The sequence below is a fragment of the Typopeltis vanoorti genome, chromosome 11 (assembly GCF_054136105.1).
Source record: "Typopeltis vanoorti isolate ZY-2024b chromosome 11, IOZ_Tvanoo_1.0, whole genome shotgun sequence".
Taxonomy (NCBI): domain Eukaryota; kingdom Metazoa; phylum Arthropoda; class Arachnida; order Uropygi; family Thelyphonidae; genus Typopeltis; species Typopeltis vanoorti.
The window spans coordinates 104471478-104494969 of NC_143559.1; the positions used below are offsets into that span (position 1 = coordinate 104471478).

The 23492-nt window shown below is 35.3% G+C and overlaps 1 protein-coding gene and 1 non-coding gene across 2 annotated transcripts in view; both read right to left on the reverse strand.

Moving 5' to 3' along the window:
• The window catches only part of LOC150101896 (uncharacterized), a 314015-nt gene that overhangs the window by 176577 nt on the left and 113946 nt on the right, over positions 1-23492 (reverse strand). The gene's annotated exons all lie outside the window — the stretch shown is intronic.
• On the reverse strand, positions 2649-2732 carry TRNAL-UAA (transfer RNA leucine (anticodon UAA)). Its single transcript has one exon. It is a non-coding gene; the product is annotated as a tRNA-Leu (tRNA).

A 23492-nucleotide genomic window follows, 5' to 3' on the forward strand; every position in this document is an offset into this window, starting at 1 on the left:
GTTGTTTTATTTAATTATTTTTTCTTTTTCCTTTTTGCCGGATAATAGATTTTGAAAACTAGCTATAATTCTTTCTGTTCATTCTTCTTCTTCTTCTTCATTTTTTCTCTTTTGTATGGCGACAAATTACTGTTAAAAATATAACATGCTTTAAGTTTAATCTTTTCTTCTTCTTCTTCTTCTTCCCCATTAGGAACATCAAGAGTCTGCATATGCTTTCCATTGGTTCCTTATCTTTGCTACCGATCTTAGTTCAGCAAAACTCTTCTTCTCACATTTCATTAAAGTCGATCTCCTCCTGCATATCTTTTTTTATTATTTTATGGAGTTTTTTATGTCGGACTTATCCGACATCTCCACTGCATTTCCGTTGAAGTCTCAATATTAAGAAAAGCACAGTGCCTTTACTATTTTAATAATGTAATCGATAGATGTTATTTATGGGTTGGGTCACATCTCTCTCTCTCTCTGTGATTTATTGCTGAAATCAACAAATCCGAATCATCGCATATATCTAAATATTAGGTCAGCGTTCAACTCTATCACGAATTATCCGAACATAAAATTATAAGTCGTAAATACAAGATCGTGATAGATGTCATTTCTTCATACCAAAACAAAATAATCAGTCAGGGTGGCCGAGTGATCTAATACTCATCATATCAGCGATGTATGCTATTTGGACCTGCAGATGCGATAAAGTTTATGGCAGAGAAGCAGGCCCAGATATAATTACAAAGCTGAACATATACTTAAAAGAAATTATTACGGACACCATAAACAGAAAAAAAAATAACAAGAACCTAATGGCGAAAAACAGGCCTCATAACAGAAGATTTCGAAGAAAACATATTAATACAAGAAATAAAAGACCCACCATAAAACACGAAATCAAGCCCATCCACCACAATCATAGGAAATAAATTATTACCATATATCTTGTAATAATATCTCATATGTGTAGCGCGTAAAATACTGTACATATAGTGACTAATAAGGTTATACAATATATATTGTGCCAGATAAATGTATTAAGTAACATACAGTATATATATATGTAGATTAAAATATATGTATATACTCTTGTATATACAGAAACATGTCAATCATGATACATCATATATGTATATATGTGAAACTATTTCTGCATATGAATAAACTTTGTATATAATAAATTAGAGATTTGTCGCTTAAGATATGAAAACAATATTATGTAAAACCATATGGAATGTATTATATAATAAAAGAACAGCAACATGTAAAAAAAAAAATGCACTTACCTAGGGAGATGTTACAGATATGTATGCGCATCTGGATATGTAGGAGGACACAAGTAATGTATGAATGCATGTCAGGTGTAAGATGTGCATTTAACTTAGGTTCACAATATAATCGTCCAGGATATGTAAATTGTGATATGGTACGAAAGTATATGTAGTATAAGGTTCTCTTCGCTATAACCTCAGTATTACCTGATCTACCTACTCACTGATGAGACCCCCAATAAAGGTCGAAACCGGTCTGGGTAGTGACCTTCCAGCATAATGTATAACATCAAACATCTCTTAGGAGATGTGTTTTACATTATGGGTAATACTAAGAATAGTGATCAGAACTTTATCCACCTTTGCAACGAATTGCCTTAGTGTTGGACTACGTGCTTTAGCTTACGCTACAGTCCGCCGAAACTTTTATAGTTTGCTATATTCGGCATGAAACTCTTTGATTCCTATCTTTGAGTTCCTTATTCGGCTTTGAAATAATGTGGGATTTAATATCCCCTTAATTTAAATAAAAAATATGTATAACTATTTGTATAGCTAATTGTATATATGGACAAAACCAATGTATATATATATATATAAACATCGAGTACTCTGATAAAGGAACTTATCAATAGCTTGTCAAATCAATATGGACCATACTATATACTGCCAAAATAACAGCTCAACAATTGAAAAGGACAATAGGAAAAATAGAGATTGAGTATGCGATCGTGTTTTTTTTCTTTAAAAAATTTATTGTAAAACACTTCTAAATAGTGTATATGGTAATGTAAAAATCAAAATGCCAATTAGTATAAGCATTCTATGTACAAATGTATATATTGTAAATAGTTGTATATATATTTATTTTGAGTGTACATAGATGCTTTGGAGTAAATAAAATATAGGTGGCCGAGTGGTCTAAAGCGCCAGACTAAAGATCTGGTCCTCGCAAGAAGACGCAGATTTGAATCCCGCTCCTGATAGAACAGAATTTTTGAGGGTACCTCAGGAGATAATCTCCATTGAAGCCATTTCTCTTTTAAGCATTTCATTTCATATACCGATAACGAAATGCAATCAATTATAGCGATTTTAATTAACTTGAAATAAATTCCAAGTAATAATCGTTATAACGTTTATGTAAATTATAGCGATTTTAATTTCAATTATAGCGATTTTAATTAACTTGAAATAAATTCCAAGTAATAATCGTTATAACGTATATATAAACCTTTAGAAGTAATAAATAGTTTTCAAGTTTATATGTTTGAAAAAAGTGGAATGTTTTTTTTTTTAATTTTAAATGAATGTCGTAAAATACGTTCTCTATTTTCTGGCAAATAAACGTCATTTTTAGTATGGTCACACAAAAAAAAAAGTTGTCAGGAACGGGATTCGAACCCGTGCCCTCCTTTGAGGACCAGATCTTAAGTCTGGCGCCTTAGACCACTCGGCCACCCTGACTACAATCTAACTCGTCAATATTAAGTGAAACAATCTGTTCATGACAGGTTACAATACTTAACAATAACACACAATACTTTATAGCGTAACATTTTTTTCACAGTTTCCTGCTTACACTCGTCATTTAATTAATATACAAGTTATACAAGGACAGAGATGTGAATTGGATATATTAAAGCTCCTGGATTAGGAATGGATGGAATATACTAAAGACTGCTGAAGGAATGTGAATGTGCAAGAGAATTAGCAATGCCTCTGTTTGGCTGCGCAGCTCGCAACACGAGCATAGATTCCAATGCGTGAAAGGAAAGCAAGATAATTTCATTATTCAAAGGCAGAGCATAGACTCTCTTGGATAATTCCATTGTACAAGAGAGGAGCTAGAATATAAGCAACCAATTATAGGCCAATAATAATCTAGAGTGTTCGTTAAAGGGTTAGAGAGAATAATGAAAGAGAGATGACGTAGCTGACTAATAGGTCAGCTACGTCCCTAAATCTTGTAGATTAATTGTGAAAAAAAAACAAACTAATTCTATGGGTAAATATTAATGGGTATCCGTTAAATGCTTCTAAGGTTGTGCATTTTTAGATTGAGGTGACGCAAGTACAACAGTAATATATCAGCGGGAGTGTGCTGCAAGTGGTCATTGAAGCGGGAGATCTGAGCATAATGGCAGACAGAAAGTTCAAGTCCAGGAATCACAATGCTAAGGTGATTAAGTTATCATATCGGAGTAAGGAAGTTATTCTTCTATTGTGTAAGGCTTTGATGATACCATATTTTAACTACTGTGCTCAGATATGATCGCTTGGATTTACAGAAAATCAGGAGACAACTGAAAAAATCCAGATAGTAACTAAGATGAACGCCTATGGAAAACTGGCTGAGACTAGACTGAGAAAATGTAGTCTTCTAAGCTTCAATAACAGACAGAAATAGAAGCTATGAAAGAAACATTAAGTTGGTATGATAAATGGATCTTGCAATTTGGGGACGAGTGTGAGTTTACAGATAACGGCAAGGGGAAGAAGCACTCCGAGTCATCCCTGGAAACTGAATAAGAATGTGGCTTCGAGTTCTGTCCACGTTTCTCGAGCTGCAAAATCTTACTTCTATCTGTATTATAAGTTCCCCTTACTAGGACAAGACACATATTCATACCGCGTGTTGACTGTGGAACCAGCGGATGTGCTTTGAACGCATTGTCGATGTATCTTTGCAAAGGGAGATATAATAATAATTTAGGCATTACATGAATAAACCTGAAAAAGGCCCTCCCTCAATACTTCTCGACCCTCTGAGAAGTCTCTATGCCACATCACTATTACTGCTCTGCTGCTGCTGCTAATACTACTAAAAATCATCTCACAAATTTGCAATTTACATCTTATAAGAGATAATATTTTAATCCTTAGACACCAACATTTGTATACAAAAGTTGGTGTCACCCGTGAGTCATCCACAATTTGCTATACAAACATAACCAGTTAAGTAGTAGCACCATAAATGAATCCACATCGATATAAGTTCAGTAAACATCCAATCAGAGCTGACCTGGAAAGCTGGGGAGTGAATTCTATAAGTTACCGTATGTTAAAGTTTGACAAGCCGCCTATGCCGCTAGTGCTGGTGGAAATTTAAAACAGCAGGAGGAAATTTATGACATTAATACTGTTCCGCTTTGTGGAAGCAATGTCGCCGCTATCAAAAATTTGACCATGCGTAGAGATACCGCTAAACAGTTTAGTTGTGTGGAAACAGTCATTCACGGCCATCAGCAAAGAAGAAAGAACTGAGCCTGCCAAATGCGCCAACTGCAGTGGCATCCATCCAGTGACTAAGGACTGCAAATAATGTCCAGCTGATCAGAAAAAGATGGAGAGATTTAAACAAAGTATTCCGCCGATAATCGTGCCAGGGCAGATAACCTGAACTCAAACACAACTTCCGAAATAGCAACCAAAAGCAATATTGGCAACCAGATCATAGATAGAAGCAGTGGTCTTTTGGAAAAAGGTCCTCAAGACCACAGTCCGACACAAAAAAGAATCCGTTCGAAATGTTAATGGAATTCAGCAAACAAATCACACTCTGGGGGCCACAGATAGACTTGGGAGGCATGTTCAAATAATTCTCCGCACTCGATAAAAGCCACCCCACTAGTTAATTCCATACAGATCACTACTGGAATGCAAATCTATGATGTACAAGAATTTACCAACCGCTTTGATGTTGATACTCCAAGAGCTCACCTCCGTCCATACAACAACGCATAATTCAGGAACTATGCCCTATTCTGAACGATAGATCAAATGCTAAAGAAGGTGGTGCAGCTATTTGTATCCAACAAAATACAACATAAGACTGTGCATTCTGCAACCACAATTTACTGTGGCTGAGATCTACATTGCAATGAGGGAAGACTAAAATTATACTCGGTTTATAAATCACTGAGTAAGGAATTACTAGTTATCATATCTTACACAAAAACTCAACGGCAATGATGATAGCCAGCGATGTGAACTCTAGACACACTGTCTAGAATAGCAGATCGAATCTCAAAAGTAGAATCCTTAAAGAATTCTCAACTACTACTACTACTAGAAATACTCTGATCGCAGGTCCATCCGAGCCTTACCATTATGAAATGACCTGATGCCAAGGCATCCTAGTCATACTCTGATAGTCTGAAGTTTTCTTCAATTCCACGAAAACACAAGGAAAAAAGTAAATAATATTTATTTAAAAGCCATATATTTCATCATGAATATTATAGACCATCATCAGTGGCACCATTAGTTAATTACAAGGGGGAACGAGAACAATGAATTAATTTGAAACAGTGAGAGCCGCGTGATGTTATACATAAAACAACGCAAAAGTATAATTGAGGAAACATTGTATTATTAGTTATTAACTGTATTAAAAAAAACTTTTAATGATGTGTAATTAGAAAAAGACACTCCCATAGCTTAGTGAGAGGCAGTCGTTCCGATTTAAGTTCGGACGGTGAAATAAGGCTCCAGCGCTTTCTTTAAATAAACGTTCAAACAAATGAAGTTTGAAAAAGCATTTGACAAAGTTAAAAGAAGCATTTTATTTAATATATTAAAAGAAAGACAAATACCAAATAATATCCTAAAAGCTATCATAAGTATATATGAAAATAATCATATACGAGAGGGATAAACCAAGGAGTCCGACAGGGATGTCTCCTCTCAGCAACTCTTTTTAATATTTACCGAAGTGAAATAATAATAAAATGGAATAAAAATTTCCATCAAGGAATTAAACTTTCTCCTACAGTGAACTTAAACACCCTCCTACGACCAAATAATAATTACAAATTCTGAAGATAACTTACAGAAAGCCATTTTAGATCTAAATGAGATATCCAAAGATTATGGTATGACAACATCAACAGAAAAATCAAAAACTATGGCCTTTAAAGGACAAGATCCAGCAAGAACTAAGATAGTAATAGATAACAAGATCTTAGAACAGGTGAATTCATTTAACTACCTAGGATGTATGATCACGTATAAAAATGAAAAAGATATTAACCTAAAAATTGCAAAATATTTAAAAATAACAGGTGTAATTAACTCTATATTTAAACCAAACCTAGTTCAAAAACAAACCAGGCTAAAAGTGTACAATACATTAGCCCTACCAGCCTTATTCTATGGAAATGAAATCTGGATAATAAAACAAAAAGACAAACAAAGATTAATAACAGCAGAAATGAAGTTTATGAGAAAAACTGCAAAGTATACCCTATTTGATCACAAAAGAAATGAAGAAATTATGAAAGATTTAAACCAAGAATCAGTAATAGAAAAAATTAAAAAATATAAACATAAATGGATGGAACACGTTCAAAGAATGAAAATAGAAAGATTACCAAAACAAGTCTTAAAGTACAAGCCATTAGGAAAAAGAAAACAGGACGTCCTCTTAAAAGATTCAACGACGACTTCTAAGGCCGGAACAGGCCATGCTAAGCCTAAATCCTTAATATGCATGATGATGATGACAAATGAAGTAAGACTATGGCTCGACAAAATGAAGCAAGAGCGTTCAGACCATTCTTCCTTGTAATTAACTAACGTTGCCATTGATGATGGCCTATAATATTCATGATGAAATATATGGCTTTTAAATAAATATTATTTATTTATTTCCTTGTTTTTTCGTGTGAATTGATTGAAGAAACCTTATGGCACAAGTATCTCTCAAAGAACGATACTATGATGTGTTGTGAAATCCTGCTCTACAGACCATAACATGGAACTTTTTCAAGCCACTCATTAGGCCTCCAAATTACCACAGAACTCTTTCCCCCCCGCCCCCCAACAAGTTCGCTATACTCTTAATTATGCAACCAGAAGAAACGATCTCCAATCTGTGGGGCAAGAAGAAGGCTATGGAAACTAAGACTCTTCTGAGGGATTTCCTTTCGCGTGAAGAGTCATATACGGTTTCCACAGACACAGATTGGAGATCCGTGCAAAACATTGGCACTTCCATCAATCTACAGAGAGCGAAGCATTGTGTATAGCAATATTGATAAAGCAGAAGCATTCGCGAAGAGCCTCGAAAAACAGTGTAGTCGTCATATATCGTCTTGATCAGATATCTGCATGTTCTATTATAAAACAAGAATATCCGACTAACTTCCGCTGCCGAAATTCATAAAGTCATCCATACGTTTAATAACAGGAAAGCACAGGGTCCATCTTGACAATTGTCAATCACGACAGGGTCAGTATTTACGATTATGAAACTCCTTTACCTCCAGTACGATAGAAAATAGCTGTCATAATATTGACCCTCCCCAACCCGAAAAGGCATTGCTGTTTTTTTTCTGAATTACAGTCCCGTTGGCCTGCTCTCTTTTCTGGAGAATATCTGAGAAAAGAATTCTAACAAGACTACAGGAATTAACAAACGAAAGTAATGCCATCCCTGATGAAAACAGTTTGGATTCTGCTCAAGCCACTGTACAGTGCAACAAATCCAAAGAATCATTAAGCATATTGCCGTTGAATTCAATTGAACACACACCAAAACCATTTTTCTGGATGTATCCAAGGCTTTTGATAAAGTCTGGCATAACAGCCTTCCTTATAAGTTCATCGTAGCTAGCCACTTTGCCACTCAGTGTAATAAAGTTCATTAGGTCCTACATGAATGGTAGAAAACTGCAAGTTAGCTACACGATCTTAGGTCATCGGAACGTAGGATTACAGCAAGCGGTAAGCGTTCTGCAAGGATTATTACTATCTCCTCTGTTATTCACTATTTACATAGCCAACACCCTTGACTACTATTTCTTTTTTTTTTTTGCTGATAATGAATACTGACACGATCGCTGGGCCCACATCTAGTAACCAAGCGGCTTCAATCTGCAGTAACATATCTCAAATTCTGGTTCCTTAAATGGAGGATAGATGTAATAATGACTGCAGTTTTGTTTACGAAAAAATGAGTATCCCCCTGAAAGGTGCAGTATTTATGTTTGATGCACCCACTCAATGGCAATCAAGGACAAAGTATCTAAAGATTCACTTTTGATAGGGGACTTCGTCTCGTAACACACGTCAACTCTACCTTTTCCAAAGCAAGCAAGATAATTAGTCACTTTATCCGCTACTCAATAGGCATGGTTTTTTAAGTTCAGAAAATAAACTACTTATTAAAAAGAAACTTATAGTTCTTTCTCATTCAATTAATATGTTAAGGTTTAAAGCAGTAAAATATTTATATACTTTATGTCAAGAAGGATATCCGAAATATTTTCCCATAGAGAAGCAACGCTAGAAAATCACCGTAGAATATGAAAAAGTGTCATCTACCAACAATCAAAAATATTCCGACACATCCCAATCAGATCTGTTTGGTTTTTCTCATCTCTTAGCTAAAAGCAATTAAATTATTTCAGGAGTTACACTACTGCAATTCCTAAAATACCAGAATATGGTATAAAAAATCATGAAACATATAGACAGTTGTAGAAGACTTAATTTGGTGAATCCAGTGGTGACCGAACAGCAGTGGTGTCCCGTACATAAGCACTGTGACACTGCAGCATCCCCAAGGAAAACACGAAAAAAATTAAATTTTGTTTGTGTTTATAAATGATAACAATGCTTACAACATTATATAAATGCAATACACATGTTGAGGATTACAGCTTATATTTCGACATGAATAGTTAATAATTGGAATTGTTCTATTAACGCTTTAGATTACGAAACAAATGCACTGCGATCTAACGTCGATATTCGTTTGCGCGTGTCACTGCACGTTACGTCATTCCCACACTGCTCAAATGGCAGTGCATCTTTAGTATGATGCGTGGTGAACTATTTTTTGTAAATATTATTTCATTTTATTAAAATAACATGTAATTATTTATTTATTATACTCGTCATAATACAAGGCTGAATTATGACAAGTGTCACTGTTAAAAATATGAAAAGAATTATATTTTTTCATTTGTTTCGTGTAACTATAATTGCGATCTAAGGTCGATATTCGTTTGTGCTTGCACGTTACGTCATACGATACACTGCCGTTTGGGCAGTGTATCATATGCTTCTGCGCGTTATTTCTGTGAGATATGAAATGTTTATTATTGGTGCATGTGTGGTGAACTATTTTTTTGTCAATCTTATTTTATTTTGTTAAAATAACATATAATTATTTATTTATTATAGGTACAAGGCTGAATTATGACGACTGTCACCGTTGAAAATATGGAAAGAATTATATTTTTTCAATTATCGTTACACGAAACAAATGCACTGCGATCTAACGCCGATATTCGTTTGCACTTGTCATTGCTATTGATACGAAACTTTTATTATTGGTGTTTGTTCGTGGTGAGGATGAAATATTTTTAATAAAGCAATTTTTAATATGTAAATTTATTTATTAATAAATTCGTTACTGATTAGGATTTTTTTTTTTTTTTTTTTTGGTATATGCAGCACCCCCACTTAAAATTTTCACCGGCCGCCACTGCCGAAGAGTTTTAACAGGAAAAATCAGTTCTGTTGGTTCTTCAGTTTAAAACTGAAGAACCAATAAATATCTGACTTAGCTAACGCATAAAAATTCGTGAGACAGATTATGCAGCAGATCTTTGTAGGTATAACACACAAAGATATACAAATGCCAAGATATTAAAACAAGCTCACTGCTGTTGGACTTTGACAAAGTTTATTTTTCCTTCATAAAGAGTGTCAACTTTTGATTGATAACGAGATGTGCTTTTCAGTTTTCAATCAAATCATTTTCTTACTCACGAGAAAATTATCCTAAAACTACCTGGCATTCTGTTTATTTCTATAACTTGAAGGATCGATACATAAGCAAATATGAAAGACGTACCACATTGCAAAATATACACCTGGAGGTTTAAAGATGCAAGTGGAAGAAGCTCTTTAAAAAACCAAAACGTTTATTTAACTATTAAAGATTCTAATTTCCTTTCAGAATTTCTTCAAAACTCATTATTTCAAATATTATGTTTCTAATTCATGATTCTCTTTAGTGTCTTTGACAAGTGGCGCCATCTAGTGAGCATTACAAACACGTTGAAAATGGCACTTCTCAGGCTTTCATGAAGCCACAAAATTCATTATAGGAAACCAAATTCACTTATTCCAAAAATCTCATCTCATCTTCCTTTTCCCCTCTTTTACTTTGCGGTGTCGAGGGTTTATTAATCTATTAATCATCGGACCTCAAGCCGTTCACAGGATAAGGTGGTCAGCCCTACGCCCCGGTGTATCCTATGCCGGTTGTGTTGAGTTCTCAAGGCCAGTTTGGCAGCTTTACGGGATGAAAAATTCCAGGATAAACTGGGGAAAAAACTCTACTGTCCATGTCCAAGGCTAACTAACTTGGTATGGCTGAGGAAGATCCTTCAGTTCCTCACGTCACCGACGGGAATCGAACCTAAGACACTCCTTCCCCCAGGCATATGGTTGAGAAGCGCACAGCCACTAGGCTAACCGTCGGACCAAAAAAAAAAAAAAATTATTTCTATTTTATTCATATCTGTAACAGATATGCACACATTTATTAATATTATATTAATATAATATTAACTAGAGTAAAAGCCTATTTTGCAAACTCCTGGATAATGGCCTGCTTCCTATCCTTTGTAAGGGAGTGATCAGTTTCCTTTTCATGTCATTTATTATGAGGCTTGCTTCTTCTTCTTTTACCTATCTTCCGCATATACGAGTACATTTCTAGGAATCTGTATCACCTTCCCACTTCGGTCCATGCATGACTGACTTTCTATCACCTGACCTCCAATAGTTTTGCTGATGACAAATCACTCCCATTGCGCTTTATTATTATTATTATTATTATTATTATTATTAGTATTATTATTGGCAACTCCAAGAAGTCCTTAGACTTATCGAGGGAGGCCTTAAACACTGTGTCAAGAACTATCCAACATTTGCGCAATATCTTTGAATTCATTCACAGTAATGGCACCCACAACAGACTCTGGCAACCTATTCCACTCGTCCTCTACTCTCCAAGCAAAAAAACCTAGTCCTAACACCCTTGTTAACTACACTCTTACTCAGTTTCCATGGATGGCCCCTAATTCTCCCACCAACACACCTGTTCTGAAAAATTTCTTCTGAATTAATCTTGTAAAACCCCTTCAGCAATTTGTATGTCTCAATCATACAAATTTCAGGATAAGGTGGTCAGCCTTATTGGTTGATAGTTTTCCGCCTATCAACCAGTTTTTGTAACCCACAAATCTTCAACCTGTTCGCGTAAGTTGGGAGTTGGAATGTTAAGATCAACTGCTTTGGCAAGAGACCGAAAGCAATGATCTTTATCTGCTAGATGAGGCCAAGCATTGTCAGAATGCAGAAGTATTTCGTTCTGAGTGGTTACTGTGTAAAGGAACCTCCGGTACAGCGGAATACCATTTTGTGTGTAAAATGGTATTTCATTACTCGAAGTTCCTCTAGCCGCTCTAAAAAAACAATCAGGCTGCAGGTTTTAATCCCGCTTTGGGCATAGATGCTTGTAAACGTCTTGAGGTATGATATAAATTTCATAAATTTCACGAAATCCATGTGTGAGACTACTTCAATATATATACAGTATATATATATATTGAATAATAGGTTCCAGTAAACATTCTTTGCTGTCATGAAAAGTTGAAAGTTAAAATGATACCGCATCCGCATGTGACTTGTCATTACAAACCAACTGTTTTCGACCACAGGTACGATATCTTTCGACACTTCTGTGCATGGTAGAAGAAGGTGAATCCATTCCAATAATAGAGTAATCAATGCTTTTCGTGGGATGAGTGCTTATTATTATACGTCGGAAAATTAGCTTTTCTTTTATTAAAATTCTAGTTTTCAAAGTGGTAACTACTTTGCTTGTACAACCGTTGGAAAATTTTACGTATAAAGCACATGATTTTGCGTGGTGACGAATTCGTACATAGTCTTATTCCTTTCTCCCCTTTAACATGAATTGACTCTTCTTGGCAATCTGCCAGCCAGAGTTCGAGCATCTGTGGTCGGAGATTAAAAGATTTTAGTTGTGATTTCATCTCACGTGGGGGTCGCCATATTTTCATAGGATCTGTTTTCTCTGTTGAATGAATAAGAGTAGATATCACAGTCTAAATGCATAGTAAATAATCTGAATCTTGGAAGAGGGTGTTCTTGAAAATCCAACAGGCGCTTCCTGATATGTGAGCTTCGGAGGATAGAGAAAGTTCCGAGATATATACGAGGAGAAGTTGTCAGTCAATGTTCCACTACATATTGCTATATCTAATCGGGCCTAGCAGAGAGGCCTGTTAGTTGCTGTGCTTGCCGAGGCAAAATCTATTTACTGGAAGATGCCAGTGAGCTCATTTTTTGTCATTGCTTAAAATTTGTTTATTAGTGGAGAGCAGTGCTCAGCACATTGTTGCTTCTCTATTGCTTGGTCAAAAGTGCAGTAAAATTTCCATGATTGCGCGGAATATTCTAGTTCAAGGCTAGAATATTCTAGCCTTGAAGTTCAATACCTCTGATGCCAGAACATCCTGCTATGATATGCAAATATTGAAAATATACTGCCGGTATTGTGGTTTGGTGTTTTTAAATCAGAAAACAAGATATGTCCCGCTACATCAGCAATCGGGTTCGGGTTTAGTTTATAGAGGAATCAATAAATGTAGGCATCCATGGATGCCTAAGCAAACTCCTGCTCCAGGCTCTTGTTAGGTTGGAGATTGATGGGTGTCATAAGGCCATTCTGTTTTTTATCGACAGTTTTGATAACAAATTGACATTTGTTTCTTTCGGAAAGATGAGATCTACAGGAAATTCCTGTACCTAGCCAAAGACTACCCTATTGTGTAAACTTAAAGCGCATCATTTGGTTCTCCTTGGAAATTTTTAGATTTTTCCGGACTATTTGTGGTGGACGTGGGATTTTGGGTTGATTTTTCCTTTATCCAACACTGTTCTGGGTTGGGGTATCTGTTCCTGAGTCGCTGAAATACAGGGACAATGTTTCCTAATATGACCTTCATTGTGGCAGAAGAAGCACTTTGATGAGAAGATAAGTAGAAAGCGTACATGATTCCATTCAGGAATTCAGGATTATCTTTAGCAAACATGTAGTACATTTATTGTTTTAAAAGTGGTTATTTCCTGTTTTTGGAAGCTTTTGTAATGGGCGCATTAGGGATTTTTTGGCCGCTGCATGCGTATTTGGATGGTGAACTGTATCTTAATAATAATACTGATCGTATAAAATGATGAGGAATTTTAAGAAGAACGTTGGATGCAGTTACTTTAATCGTGAAAATCAGAATTCGATTTTCTGGGGAACCAACTATGGTGACGGTGGTGTTAGTTACTGAAGCGTGAATTAGTCTGTTATTTGTTAACGAAATGTTTGTGTAGGATAGTGGTGTTTTAAGAGAAAACAGGCCATTTCCTTTAGTTAGTACATTACGTAAAAGATAAAACTGATCGACCTGTTTTCTTCTCTGCCCAAGAGCGTTTATTGTTCTTCTGGATTTGAAATGCTAGGAGGTCTTTGTTTTGCTGCTTTAATTGTGGCAAGAGTGTCCAGTTACCATGGTAGGAAATCTTTCGCTAGCGATTGTCGCAGTAAGGAACCCAAATGTCCGAGCAAGAAATAAGAGGATCATGATAGCATTGAAATTAAAACTAGCCTAGCATTATTACAGCAGAAAAAGGAAACTGTTCTGTGAAAAGTGTTTCACAGGATAGATACGCACACAAGTTATATAAGCGGACAGCTCTCAGAATGGAAAAACAAATTGGATAGAAATGAGAGTGCTTCGTTGCCAGGAAGGATCGAAACAAACGCATTTGCGACACATTGGCCACATTAGGTCGACAGGTAGATTAAGAGAGAGAGAGAGAGAGAAAGAGAGAAGGAAACCTAAACCATGAAACCACCAAACAATGCAGTTATGGAAAGGAATGCTATTTCTTCATATACAGGGGAATATGCCAAACACAGTGGAGTAACTGCCATACAGCGAAATCCACAACGAGGGGTCCAGAGAAGGCCTTGAGATGGCCAACAAACACTCTCGTGATCAAACTTCTTAGCATCACAACAGCATTGCTGATCCTGAAAGCTATTCCGGGAATGCAACTGAATGAATACATAAGTAAGTTTAACGAAAATAAAACAATGGACGAGGGCAGACCCATGTGAATACAGTCCTTGATTTTCTAACGAATTTTAATTTTTATGAGATCCTACATGCTACTTTAAAAAGCTCTACCCCCTATTCTTAAAAATTTGCTTCTCTTAAAAAATTCTCTTCTCTTCTCCCCCCCCCCCCTCCGTGAGTCTTGCTAGCTGATTGGACACTCCTCCCATTCTACGACCAGTAGGGTACTAATGTGCTATAGGTTTACAACCTCAAGTAATTGGGTAGGATTCACATAAAAAATAAATGGGTAAGTAGCCAGTCTTTTCGCAATCCAAGCGCCAACTCTTCAAGAAAAATGTCAGCAGATTTCTTCTTTATCAACCCTCACCTGTACCCGCACATGGAACTGTGTGTCTGTAGGTTCTTCTACCTATCGTGTATGGCAGTGTTTCTCAACCTGTGGTCCGCGACGATGGGACAGGTGGTCCGCAGGCAGACTTAAATTAATTAAATAAATATATATTTTTTAATTATCCAAACAAAACAAATTAAAATTGAATAAGTAAGTAAAAATTATTGAAATCAAATGGAGCCTTAAAAAAACCAACAAATACTTTCAGAATGTTCAAATGCGGAAGCAATAAAACTCTATTGTTTTGCACTTCATCCCTCTTTTATTATTCGTCATTCTGCTGCTAAATTTGTAGTTGCAGAATGACGAATAATAAAAGAGGGGTAAAGTGAAAAACAGTACAGTTTTATTGCTTCCACCTTCCCTTGCTGTTTTCTCAGATTTGAAGTAAACATGTGTTATCCACATTTCAACCAATTGCTTGTTGTGTATTGATTTTTATTACTGAAGGTTTCCTTCAACCAAGGCTCAGTATATCTTCAGAAGTGCTAAGTGATACTTGAACAAAGTGTGTCGTGAGTTAATCCCAGTATTTATATATTTATATAATTTTGGAAACGTTTTTTTAATAATGGAAAAGTGGCTTAGAACTAGGACTTTGAAAAGAAGAGCAAATGAAACAGGTGATGCTAACCCTAACTGTGATACACGTGTTGTAACGGCCAGTAAATCTGATACTAATAAAGTAGAAGAAACAAGCAGTTCAAAGAAAAAATACAGCAGGAAATATAACAGTTCATATTTGGAATTCGGGTTTACTTGGTGTGGAGATGAAAATGAACAGAAACCTCAATGTGTTTTGTGTTCTGAAGTGTTGTCGAACGAGTGCATGAAACCTGCGAAACTCTGACGACATTTAGAAACTAAACATTGTGATGTGAAAAATAAGCAAATTGAATTTTTTCAGTGACGCTTAGGGACATTAAATCATGGGAAAGATATAATTTCAGCCATGGGTTCCATTAATAGCAAAGCATTGGAAACATCCTATCTCTTAAGTTTGCGCATAGCGAAAACAGGAGAACCTCATCTATCAGGAAAAATTTACTACTTCCAGCTATAAGAGATGTGGTAAAAACTGTTTGGCAACAAGTTACTAAAAGATGTTGATTTGATTCCTCTTTCAAATGACACTGTCGGTCGCAGAATTAACGATATGGCAGGTGATGTAGAATCTCAGTTAATCGAAAGAGTTAAGAAGAGCCCTTATTATGCGTTACAAATAGACGAGACTACTGATGTTACAAATGATGGGCAGTTAATATGCTACGTAAGATATGCGCATGATAACAACATTCATGATGATATTCTGTTTTGTAGAACTTTGTCATCCCGAACAACTGGAAAAGAAATATTTCACAGTCTCAATAATTATATCATATACAAAGGGATCCGGTGGGGAAAATGTATAGGCTTCTGTTCGGATGGAGCTCGCGCTCTTACAGGAAGGCATAGTGGGGTTGTTTCTAAGGTCAAAGAAGTAGCTCCGGATATGAATTGCGTGCATTGTTTCATACATAGGGAAGCGTTAGCCTCCAAAGGAATGCCACCAGAATTTAAAACTGTACTATACAACGTTGTCAAGCTAGTTAATTTTATTAAAGCTCGACCGTTAAATAACAGGTTATTTTCAGTACTCTGCGATGAAATGGGCGGTGAATATACACAACTTTTGCTTCATTCTGAAATTCGCTGGCTTTCCAGGGGCAAAGTACTAACAAGGTTGTTCCAATTAAGGCACGAAGTTTTATTGTTTGTAAATGAACGTAATTCTGATTTTGCATCACTCCTTGTTGACGAAGCATGGTTATCAACACTATCCTATCTTTCAGACATTTTTTCGAAATTAAATGAACTAAATCTCTCACTTCAGGGAAATTTTTTAACTGTTCTTGGTGCCTACGACAAAATAAAGGCATTCGAGACAACACTGGTTTTATGGATTAATTATGTAAAAGACAGACAATTTGCACCCTTTCCAACATTGGAATCATTTTTAGTGGAAAATAATATTTTTGTTGATTCTGAGTTTGTGGAAAGGGTTTGTGACCACCTCAAAAATCTGAAACGGAATTTTGAAACATATTTTCCGAATAACTTTTATAAGAAATTTCTGTGGTTTCGAGATCCATTTCAGGCTTGCAGTCACGAGAACGACCTTTCGTTATCGAAAAAGAAACAGTTAATTGGGTTTTCAAGTGACAGTGGGCTTAAAATGCAATTCCATGATCTTGGTTTTGCTCGATTTTGGATCTCGTCTTCAGTGAGAAGTGAATTTCCAGAATTATCTGAAGAAGCACTGAAAATCGTCCTCCAGTTTTCTACAATCTATCTTTGTGAGAAAGGATTTTCATCGCTCCTTCAAATAAAAACAAAATACAGAAATCGTCTTAGTGTGTGTGTGTGCCAATCTTCGACTGAAGTTGACCAATATTGAGCCAGATATCAAGCAGCTCTGCAAGGGCCAAGAAGCTCAACCATCTCATTAAAAGTAAGTAGTAACATAATTATATCATCTTATTTATTTGTTTAATAAAAATTAAAACTTTGTTCAATGATGATAGACTTTTAATTGTTTACTTCCAATTTAATTAATTATGTTGTCATATCTTTCAAAACATGCTTTCGGATTTATTATGTTATAAATGGCACAGTTTTTCCGAAATGTTGGTAATTCCTACATAGGTTTTTTTTTAAAAAAAATTACAATAAGTCAAATCGACGTATAAGGAATTAAATTAAAAACACTATGTTTATTTTTGAAGTAAAACTTTAATTCCAACATTCTAAAATGTTATTTTTCTTGCTTTTCTATTCGCAAAATCGTCGATCACATTGTCGAAGTCTATTTCATCACTCAGTTGCTGTTTTATAGACAGTAAGGCAAGATTTCATAAACGCCAAAAAAGGTGCCGCCAGGAGTGGATCTCTCCCACCCCCGTTCCCCTAGCTACGCCTCTGTAACTTAGTGGTCTGTAGAATTGTTTTAGGCATTTTACTGGTCCTTGGGCTTAGAAAGGTTGAGAAACGCTGGTGTAAAAAAAAAAAAAAAAAAAAAAAACCTTTCGCCATCGCTGAGAGTCGAGCGCATTCTCATGGTGTATTAAATACAGTAGAAGGTGATGTAAGATGTTTTTCATCTTAACTAGTATTTATTACGTATGGTTGTATGTGTTCTTCGGTCAATTTTGCTCATTTGTGGAATTAAAAAAAAAAAAATTTCAAAGAGAATAACTATTTTCTAGTTAGTAACTACAATCGAATATCTAATGGTAATTTGTATTAAAAGTTTATTACAACTTGTATTCTTACTATTTTTGCCCCTATGTCCTTTCACAGATGGGGATTTAATCAACAATTATTGTTATAACAAGCGGGATACTTAAGGTTCAAAGCTGTATAACTGAGAGGAGACCTCCACATAGCCTTTAAAGGAATGCGGAGAATAGACGAGGGCTTCTGACCTAATGTCCAATCCTCACCTTCTCGTGGTGCACCCTGTTAGGTATCTACCTGGATACTGAACGAATGAGGATGGGCTGGCAAGTTGGGATTTAACCGACCAAATTGTATTCTTATTGGCTTAAACCAATATACAAAATGATGGTACAACATGACAGGCGGAACTAGGTAAGTGGCGCCATCTATTACATAAATAGAGCAGCAGAACTATATACAGTATATATATATATATATATATATATATATATATGTGTGTGTGTGTGTGTGTGTGTGTGTGTACTCACTCACTCCCACTAGAACTGCTTGGAAAACAAGAGTCAACACTGTATAAAAACGAATCCTTAATGTATCCTATAATCCATCTACTAATTCATATTTCGTTTTGCCACAAACCTTATTTTTTTCGCCTGGACGCTGCTTTAATTTCCTTCATTTGAAGTAAATATTCCAGTCCTAATTTCATCTCTTTACTCTGACCCCTGCTGCCTATCCTATTTTTATAACATATTCCTTAACTTGAACTCCCATTTACTATCAAGTTCCTGGAGTAGCCACGCAACACGATATCCCGCGCATAAATTTACCAACACTGAACTGGTATCCATTATTATCGCTCCACCATACCACTCTATTTAAATCAGCCTGAAGGCGTTCTAAATCAGAATCATTCGTTATTATTTTTCCAATTTTCCAAGTTTGTTGTCATCAACAAACAAATGGACAGCTCCCATTTTACCGTCCCAATACCAATATAAAAACGCTTACCTGCTGTACTAATGTACATGTTTTTAATGTCTAGTGATATCATGGAGTATCCATTTCCTTTATCGAACTTTAAAATAAAGTTCGTAATATAAAATGGAGCTGTTTTCTTAGATTACTAAGAAACAGAAATTAATGTACTTGTCATTTCCACATTATCACATAAAAAAATAAAATCATTTTTTTCTTACTTTCGATATCACATGATCAAACTTAAAATTTGCAACACTGTAATTTAAACGAAGCACATAATACAGTAGACAGACTGCTATCATCTGAACAGCAACTGCCTTACAACTATGAGAATGTGCTACCTCGTTGTCGCCCAGTACTGAGTTGAAATGTGTGCACACTATGAAATTTTCGTGTTCAGAGTGAAAAATACGGGAAATCGGCAACATACCACGTCAAAATGCTGTTCTTTTTTTTTTTTTTTCCCCTAAACGTTTCACAAAGAATAACGCTTATATAAGTTCCATGTACATTCGACTTATTTTCGAATTTAAACAAAAAAAAAAAGTGCAGCGAATGAGAGAATGTCTATCGGCATTTTTTGTTGATTAGTTTGTCATTTCAAGTAGCTGATAACAGAACAGGAATACAATGCATATATAAATTATGAATTTCACGTTATAAAGCACATTAATTACGGTGGATGGCGATATATTGCGCTTAATTGAGAGACATTGTGAATGTTTTTCTTATAAAATACGGAAAATATTCATAATGTTATTTTTAACACATTTCCATAGCACATGTGCTGGCAGATAATTCCAGATAATCATCCGTAACTCATATTTGAGTCAAGATTTTCTGCTGCACTTCCCGCTTTTTGACTAAAATTATTCTCCTACACCCATTCTCTCTCTCTCCCTCTCTTTTTTTTTTTTTTTTTTTTCTAAAGAGAAATAAACTCCCTCGAATTTCGTTTGGTCTCTCAGTTTATTTTCCTTTTTAATCTTAGTTTGTCTTCCTTACCCTGACAATCCTCTTTCTGGTTCCATGAAAATTGATCGAAAAAACAGTTAATCGAAAGACAATTCATCGAAATGGCAATTCATCGAATGAACAATTCATTGAACGACAATTCGTCGAAAATGTAATTTCATCGAAAATACAATTCACCGAAAATTTTAACTAAAATTTCATTAAATTGATCCAGCCAAAGCGGAATTGCTAATATCATTTTGAAACTTTTTTCGAAAATGTTTTGATAAAAGTGATCCATTTGGAACAAAAACTGAACCGTGCAGACAGCTTCTTGTACCGACAACTTCTACAAATTCCGTTAAGTCAGAGAGTTACTGTAATACATAATTTGAACACATTATTTCTTTGTTGCCCCGAACATAGCTGAACTGAAAACGGGAACGGTTCGACATTTTCTTGTAAAAGTTTCAAATAGCGAACCTGAATCAGATTCGCTATTTTTAAAACTTTTATTTATCCCATAATAATTGCTGTATTGAAGTCGCATATTACTACTAGTAACAATAATAATAATAATGAAGCCTGCGTCGGCTGGGCTTTTCCTCCCGGAAACAGGCAAATCAGTCCCGTGAACAGACATGAAACAGTTATCGGACAAGAAAGACAATAAAAAGCCATATTGTTCTATAATTATTCCCTATTAAAGTAGCATTGCTTTCTCACTCTGCACGGTTTTCAGTATTTGCTCTAAATGGATCACTTTTATCATAACATTTTCGAAAAGTTAAAATTTTCGGTGAATTGCTTTTTCTATGAATTGCATTTTCGACGAATAGTCATTCGAAATTGCCTTTTCGATGAATTGTTCATTCGATTGATTGCCTTTTCGATAAATTGTCTTTCGATTAATTGCCTTTTCGATGAATTGTTCATTCGATTAATTGCCTTTTCGATAAATTGTCTTTCGATTAATTGCCTTTTCGATAAATTGTCTTTCGATTAATTGCCTTTTCGATAAATTGTCTTTCGATTAATTGCCTTTTCGATGAACTCTCCGGATACCGCAGTGCAGCGTTAACTTGTTTCCTACCTGTAGCCTCCGTAGTTCATTCGGTCGTCGTGCCCTTTGGCTGGAGTTCGAATCTCATGTGGGAAGCGAAGAACCTGTATAAATGTTTTCCAACTGAGGATGAGTTAGTCGGCTCCCTAAGGAAGAAGCAGGATTTTTTATTCCCTAAAACAGATATACAAGACAGAAGAAATCCCACAATTAAAAGTGGTAATACACTAGCCTCAGAGCCAAAGTTGCTACGACCGTAAATCCAAACAACATTCTTTCTTCCTTTTCAGTTGTTGATATCATGATATTAACTGCTTCAAGCTGCCTTGAAGTCTCACGATAGTTTCATGTTCGCATATACTACTTTGTATAAATTACACGAGCATCCCCGTTATACTCGAACTGAGAAACGACGTGGTGCAGGGAGGTATAAAGGTAATGAAATGCACGCTAAATGACCTAAATGATTATGGCTGTGTATGTAGAGTACTGAAATGAAACATGATTTAGTGTTAACGACTTCCAACGAGGCGTTATCATAAGCCAAATTAGCTCTTACGATTATAGCATAATTAAAACATCATCTGGCACCATATGTGGGTGACATCATTAAAAAATGGAAAAGTGGTGGTCAAGAGAAACCCAAGAAACAGCGCGGACGAAATACGTAAACTGACAGCAAGGGATGGGGGGAGGGGTATCTGCGTCAGTGGATTCTCTCAGCCAGAAGTAGAATGGACATCCATATTTATAGACGTTTGAGCCAGAACATTATTGAATGGCAAATCGCATTTTATCTTGGCAAAAACAATGTTCTTACAAATCTACTGCAGTTCTGCATAAGCATCCCACTGCAAGATGCAGCAAGGCAGTACTGATGCTAGGAGAAAACTCCAGTTTTAAAGCAGCTGCTACCATCTAATACAAATGTTAATTAATATCTTTTTCGAGCTTCATTAAAAATTATGATTTTTTAAAGAACAGTACTGAATTTTATCCCATCGAGATTGAGTATTTTATGCATGAAACAAAACACTAAAGCATCTCGTGAAGGGATAGAAATTTCTATCACAATGAAAAGTTTTGTATTAGTAGGAACTATTAGATATTTTTATGAAGTTAATGCATTTTTCAGGATGTTTCATTAGCTTTTTATTTTTACATAATTTTAAATAATTTTGGAAAAATAAATTTATTATTACTGTTTTATATTATTACTGAAACCAGCGTATGTACTATAGACAATTTTCTTTTGCCAAGTTATTGTAAAAAAAAAATAAAAACAAATCTTCTAATTGTTTTTTTTTTCTCCGAAAGGGAGTAAATAAGAGCTCTCTTCAGCTCTAACCAGTTTTTAGAAATTGCTAGACAGCGAGTTTCCGTCTTGCGCAATCGACGATAGCCGAGCACACAGCTACCGATGATTTTTAACTCGACGCATCTAAGAGATGATTAAGTAATTTGCGAAATGCATATCTTTTCGGCTAGCTTTTGAGGGATTGACGCATTGCCTTGAGACATAGCAGTTCGCAACACTGCAGCTGAGTTCTGGATTTGTCCAGCACACATTTTGCACAGTGTTAGCAATAATCAGTGTAGGTAATGCAAAATTTTTAACTGTCGATGGCAACAACGGGATTATCACGAACAAGCAGAAAAATTTACACGAATCAAATATTATTATCGGTATTAATACTAATAATGACCACCAATAATAGTAATAAGAAATTAAATTAAAGATGCCAAGAAATTATATTCTTGTTTAATCTTTTATCCAAGTGTAAGCAAACAAATTTGTGTGTGGAGTATCTTCACGACTAGGCTACTTGTATACAAAGGGTAATGACTTCACATTAATTGCTTTAGTGATAAGAAATCTTTGAATCGAGAACACTGAACATGATAATACCGTTTACGAAAGTATAAACTTGTGGAAAATATGACTAACGAAGTGAGTACAGCAGTGGGTTACTCCCGCTAATCATTATTATATTTTTGCCTTAACGGGACTTATGGCATGTAATTGGGCAGTGCATTAATAAAGATTAAATCGTTAACAGTGATAAAAGTTATTTCAATGCAACCAGCCAAAACTTGAGAATATAATCAATTTAACTGAAACATAATTTAAAAGGATTTTATTCACTAAAAATAAATAAATAAATCCTACTTGCTTGCAGCAGAGATCGATTATAACTGGTCGAAGAAAGGCTTATAAAAAGTTCCTCTATTGGCGATGGAATCGAATTTAGAGAGGTTTGGCTATGGATGCAAACGTCATTTCCACAGGTCTATACATTTCATTTTATTCGCTGTGAGTTTTGCTAAATAACATTTAATTTTAAAATTAAAATTGCTGTTCGATACGTTTTGATTTATTTTTACTATGAAATAAACCTTATGAACTAAAATTTTGCGCAATTGAAGACATTTAA